General features: G+C 42.1%; 2 non-coding genes across 2 annotated transcripts; both read left to right on the forward strand.

Annotated features, from left to right (window-relative positions):
• Nucleotides 1-3,354: 3,354 nt before the first annotated feature.
• TRNAC-GCA (transfer RNA cysteine (anticodon GCA)) lies at nt 3,355-3,426 on the forward strand. Its single transcript has one exon. It is a non-coding gene; the product is annotated as a tRNA-Cys (tRNA).
• Nucleotides 3,427-5,427: 2,001 nt separating this feature from the next.
• On the forward strand, nt 5,428-5,499 carry TRNAC-GCA (transfer RNA cysteine (anticodon GCA)). Its single transcript has one exon. It is a non-coding gene; the product is annotated as a tRNA-Cys (tRNA).
• The last annotated feature ends 1,097 nt before the right edge of the window (nt 5,500-6,596 follow it).

Genomic DNA, 6,596 nt, shown 5'->3' on the forward strand with positions numbered 1-6,596 from the left:
CCTGACCCAAGCCATGGTGTTTTCAATCACCTCATATGCATATGAAAGCTGGACAATGAATAAAGATGACCAAAGAAGAATTGATTCCTTTGAATTATGTGTTGGTGAAGGATATGGAATATACCATGTACTGTCATAAGAACAAATTTGTCTTGGAAGAAGTACAACCAGAATGCTCCTTAGAAGTGAGGATTGTGAACTTCATCTCACATACTTTGGACATGTTATTAGGAGGTATTAGTCCCTGGAGAAGGACATCATGCTTGGTAAAGTAGGTCAGCAAAAAAGAGGAAGACCTTCAACGAGATGGATTGACACAGTGGCTGCAACAATGATCTCAAGCATAACAAAGATAGTGAGGATGGTGCAGGACTGCGCAGTGTTTCATTCTGTTGTACATTGGGTCACTAAGAGTTGGAACTGACTCGACAGTACCTAAAAACAACAAGAAGTTATCAGTGGCAACGGACCTCACAGCTAGGACCTCCATTGCAGGACTAAGAAATGAAGGTTTGAGAAGAGAGAATCTAGAAGGGAAGCTACCAGGCTGGTAGGTGTGTAATGTGATGAATGTTCACAGTGAACTGGTGAGTGAGGAGTGAGTCATGGCAGGGAGGAGCCAGGCTGCAGGGAGGCAGGTGCCACTCCTAGGACCAAGGGGAGAGCCCAGGAGAAGCTATAGATGAAAGAAGTTATAAAGCAGTTATAATGATATTACTTAATACTATTCACATCACAGGGGGTGTAGCTCAAGGGTAGAGCATTTGACTGTAGATCAAGAGGTCCCCGGTTCAAATTTGGGCCCCTCTGCCAGGTCACGGTTTAGATTCTTATGCCACAAATTTACGCTTTTCCCCTTGCCCCAAAATGTCCTCAAGGGGAGAAATGAATCCCCTTCACACTCACCTGTGGAGCCTCTCCGGTGTGGGCAGTGAGTCTGGCCTGGTTCTGGCTTCTGACCGGGGCTTCAAACCAATTCTTCCCGGTTCAGTCAGGCCGAAAAGGCGACAATGGAAAAGACCTGAATTTATTTAATTTGGGTGCCCTGGAACCATAACTAGAATGGGAAGAATTACGAGTCAAAGCCCGCCTAGAAACTGAATCTCCCTCTTAGAAAACAAGGTCAATGTCCATGTTGCATAGCAAACAAACCTCTTGCCCAAAGGATTCTGCACACAGTGTCAAACCGCAGTGCCTTTCTCAAAGATGGTGGCCAACCACACCACTTTGAATGTGTTTTGCCTTCCTCACTCCCTGCAAAAATCCAGTCTCAAACATCAGGCTCCAGAAAAAGGCTCGCCACACCTCTTCTAAGTCTTCACTTCCAGGGCTTTGACCTATAATTTTCCCCATTCTGGTTATGGTTCTATATCATCCAAATTTTTAAAATTCAGGTCTATTCTGGTTCTGCTTCATGGGCCATGAATGAGCTGGTACCAACCAGTTTGAAGCCCTGCTTCAGACAGACCAGGACCAGGGCTTAAATTCTGATTCTGCCTCCTACCTGCCTTGTAATTGTTAGAAAGTCACTGAATCTCAGTTTCCTCACAACCAGCGTCCTTCTAGAGATGAGAAATATAATATCTGAAATGAAAGATAGGTGGATGAGATTAACAACAGATTAGACATTACAGAGAAAAATATTATTGAACATGAAAACATAGAAATAAAAACTACAAAAATGAATCAGAGAGAGGCAGAAGATAGAAAAAAAAAATCCCAAGTAAGGAGTGAGACATTGTCAAGCAATCCACACTTATGTATATGAATTCCCAGAAGAAGAAAACTGTGGGCAGGAAACAGTAAAAATATTTGAAGAACTAATGGCCCCAAAACTTTCAAATTGGATGAAAACTGAAAAATCCACAAACAATAATCTCTACAAATCCCTAGCACAACAAACATAAAGAAAACCATACCAAGGCATAGCATAATGAAATTGCTGGAAACCAGTGTTAAAGAGTAAATATATTAAAAACAGTCAGAGACAGGAAAAAATACAATACCTACAGAAGAATAAAAGCAATCTTTTCATCAGAACCCAGACAACGCACCAGTGTAAAAAGGAACATCTGTAAAATGTTAAAAGGAAAAAAAAAAAAAAAAGGTTAATTCTCTCAGTGAGTTCTATGCTCAGTGAAAATATCTTTCAACTATGAAGGTGGAGCAAATATTTTCAGACCAGCAAAAGTGGAGTGTGAATTCAACAGCAGATATGCCCTACAAGAAATGTTAAAGGAAGTTCTTCAAGAAGAAAGGAAACGTTACCTAATGAAAATCTGGGTTTGCACCAAGTGATGAAGAGTGCCAGAAATGGTCAATATAGGGGTAAAGAAAAAAGACACATTAAGAAGTCCTGTGAAGATACGTACACGGCAAGGAATTGAGGATTCCTGCCAACAGTCAGTGAGGAACTGAGTTCTCTTTCTAACAGCCAGGTGAGTAAGAAAACTTACAGTGGTTCCTCCAGCCCCCCTCAGGCATTCAGATGACTCCAGCCCAAGCTGACATCTCATCTGTAACCTTTGGGAGAATTTTGGGTCAAAATTCATCGGAAGCCACTCCATGAGTTTACTGAACCTCCAAAACAACATGATATAATAAATATTTACTGTTTAAAGTTACACACATAGAGTCATATGAGTCAGCATCAACTCCACGGCAAATGGAATTTTCTTAAGCAAAAGTATATAATTAATACAGAGTACCTCTTGCATCAATACTGACACACCTTCCTTAGGAACAATCAATCCTCTGGGGCTGACTTGGGAAGATAGAAAAAAGACAGTCATCTGGAGATGAGGGAGAAAGCAAAAAAAAAAAAAAAAAAACAGTTTTTTAATTGACGTGGGCATTGATGGAAGGGGTATTATAGGGAACCCATGAAGGAAGAGGTAAGTCAGCAGTGAGTGGTAGGATATATAAGACAGAAAGTTAAAGCAAAAGTTAGAAGTTCAAAAGCTTTAAACAGATGTGGAATTGAGAGGAGAGATGAAAGAGAAGGTCCTATTGGTCCTATACAGCAGTTATTATTGGAAAGGGATCTCAACTGAAAGTCTGGCACTGAGAGTCCTAGTCCTTGTTAAGCAAGCATCACCTCCTCTCTGGTCTTCATCTGCTGCCCGTATACCAAGACAGGCACAGACTTTGTTGTCTCAAGTGGAACCTTTGGTGATCTTCCTAGCTGGTGCCAAGTTGTGGTGTTGCATATTTGGGAATGGAGGAAAGTTATGGCACTAAGGCAATCCATTTACATTGGAACAGGACTAGCAGCTCTCTGCTGAGTCAGAATGAGAAAGCTATGTGTGAGTGAAAATATAAAGGAGTACTAATTACACATTACCTTTAAGTAAAGGAGGTGTAGCTCAGTGGTAGAGCACTTAACTGCAGATCAAGAGGTTCCTGGTTCAAGTCCAGGTTCCCCTTTTGAGGGCTTCCTTTTCCTCTTTGAGTCCAAGTTCCCAATGTCAAGTTTTCCAGAGACCACATTCTAGTCCTCTTAAAGGACAAGGCTTGCTGTTGTTGTTAAAACCCTTTGCCTTCGAGCAGATTCCGACTCATAGCTACCCTATAGGACAGAGTAGAACTGCTCCACAGAGTTTCCAAGGAGTGGCTGGGGGATTCAAACTGCCAAACTTTTGGTTAGCAGCTGAACTCTTAACCACTGTGCCACCAGGGCTCCGTTGTTGTTGTTAGGTGCCATCAAGTCAGTTCCAACTCATATCCACACTATGTACAACAGAAGGAAACAATGCCTGGTCCCCCGCCATCCTCACAATCATTGCTGTTTCAGAACATTGTTACAGCCACTGTGTCAATCCATCTCATTGAGAGCCTTCCTCTTTTTCACTGACCCTGTACTTTACTAAGCATGATGTCCTTCTCCAGGGATTGGTCCCTCCTGATAATATACCCAAAGTACATGAGACGAAGTCTTGACATCCTCACTTCTAAAGAGTGTTCTGGCTGTACTTCTTCCAAGACAAATTTGTTGATGTTCTTCTGACAGTCCATGGTATATTCAAAATTCAAAGGAGGCGGCTAGATGGAGTCTATTAATCAGCCTCTTTATGTTCAACTGCTATTATTCAGGATTCAGTCAGGCACTGAGCACTGTACTGAAGCCCAAGGACAAGACCTAACCCACTCCCAGAACCCACTTTGAAGGACTGTTTACTGAGAACACGCTGGTATAAATTTCTAAATCAACCAGAGTCCAATCAGGGGATAAATACTTCACTAGTCATTTTAACAGAGAGAAGTTAATGTAAATATTGTAAACCAGGAACTAAAGAGTTGAAAGTGCAAAAAGGGAAGAGTAAGTATCATTCTTGGTAAAGTAGAGGGTCAGCAAAGAAGAGGAAGACCTCAAAGAGGTGGATTGACAAAGTGGCTGCAAAAACAGGTGCAAACGTAACCACCGTGAGGATGGTGCAGGACGGGGCAGTGTCTTGTTCTGTTGTGCATAGGGTCGCTGTGAGTCGGAATTGACTCAACAGCAACTAACAACAACAAGTATCATAGAGGTAATCACTGCAGCAGCAGCTACCTACCTTGGCTGGGGAACAAATATAAGAGGTTAATTGTATTAAAAATGTAGAAGTTTTGGGGAGGATCCCTTTGTAACAGATACCCAGACCCCTAAGGAGGTACCAGTATCCCAGAGGAAGATTGATGAGGCTGGCCTTGGGAGTAAAACACTGCAAACTGGAGTCACTGCTGCTACTAGAGTGAGCTGTCACTGCTGGGGTTACACTGACAGTAATACATACAAGGAGAAAGCAACAAGTGCCATCGAACCTCCTCAAGTGCCCTCTTGACAGATCAATCAGAAACCACCTAACAAAGAAAAACTGTGGAGGGTAGAGTCCCAGAACCAGCATCACAAAGAATATCACAGAAGGGTGAATTTGTGGCTTAGAGGAATAATTTTTTCAATCATTACTTCAGAACACTCATCTCAACCATCAGATAAAAGGGTTGGATATATATGGAGATGACAGAGAGAAGGTCAGCCAGTGCCCTAGAGTGTGACTTTGTGGGAAGAGCTATGATCCAGGACTCAGACATGTGAGTGTGGGTTCTGTCTTTGAGAAGTTGCATGCTTGACCAGGCCATTGGTCATCTGGAGTCTCTGTTTTCAGCTGCTAACCCCAAACAAACAAACAAAAACCAATGTAGATGTCACTATAGATCCTTCCAGCTGACAGGTGAATTCTCTTCCAGGTTACTGTCCTCACCCAGGGACTGAGAATTAAGAAGTTGCAGGGCTGAGGGAGAAGTGAACCTGTTGATTCCTGTAAGGTAGGGAGGTGAGTTAGCAGAAAACCAGGCCTGGGAAAAACATCATGAAGGAGCATCTGTGCCAGAGCCTGTGGGTGTGGCTGCACAGGGGAAGAGTGTTAATTGTCCCTTGCTAGCATACCAGAGGGTATAGCTCAGGGGTAGAGCATTTGACTGCAGATCAAGAGGTCCCCAGCTCAAATCTGGGTGCCCCCTAGCTTTTGAGTCAATAAATTGGTAAAGGAGTTCCATTCTCCTCTCCCTTTGCTGAGTCTTTCTGCAAAGGGTGAGGAGTCAGAGGACTCCCTGAGCAGAGCAGCCCAACCTCAGGTGATGTGCTTATCCCAGCCTCTACTCCTCTGGTCTTCCCACTCTCCCCTCACTGGTCTCCATGCTCTACAAGGTGTACTTTGAGCTTCTGGCTGAGTGTGAGGACTCTGTCCTTTGAAGGCAGTCAGAGAAATCTGAGATCACCTACAAGGGAGTAATAGTTCAACTGCTGGATGACTTGTCAACAGTAGCAAGGGAAGCCAGAAGATAGTTCAATAACACATTCAATATGTTGAAAGAAATAAGTCAACTTAGAATTCTATACCCAGCAAAACTATTCTTCATGAACAGACAAAGCTTAGAGAGTTTACCACTAACAGACCCTCACTAGAGAAAATTCTAAAATATATACCTTAGGGAAAAGTAAAATGATCCCAGATGGGAAATTGAGATACCAGAAGAAATGCTGAACAAATACGTTGGTATATATACAGTAATTCTGAAAGTCATTGATGACACAATATTAATGTCTAACTTGTAAATTTCTTAAAGATAAAACCAAAATACTGGTCAACAATAACATGTAAATAAAGGAACATTAAAGTGTCATAAGCTCTTTCTATAATTTGGGAGAAAAATATAGATATTGATTAACATTAGACTTTTAAAATTTGTGTGCAGAAATTTCTAGTATATCGTTTTAAAAATTGTAATTTTGCAAGTAAAAGGAGGTAAGAGAATGGAGAATGTGGGATAGTAGAGCAAACAAATGAAATGAAATGAGAAAAATCCCAGTTAACACTAAAGAAGTCAAGAGACAAAAATTCAAAGAAACATGAGACAATTGGAGTGGAAGTCCTTGGGTCAGGGTTCAGTGGTCAGGCTGGTGGCTTCACTGAAAAACCCAAACTGGCAGGCCTGATGGCAGACCACTAGATCATAAGCTGTGGAGGCTGATGCATCCTAAGATCCATAGGCAATTCGACTGGAAGCTAGCTAATGTCCCAAGAACCGGAGGTCAGATGATGACGAGCTGAATTCAG

Source organism: Trichechus manatus, unplaced genomic scaffold, assembly GCF_000243295.1.
Source record: "Trichechus manatus latirostris isolate Lorelei unplaced genomic scaffold, TriManLat1.0 scaffold00048, whole genome shotgun sequence".
Lineage (NCBI taxonomy): Eukaryota > Metazoa > Chordata > Mammalia > Sirenia > Trichechidae > Trichechus > Trichechus manatus.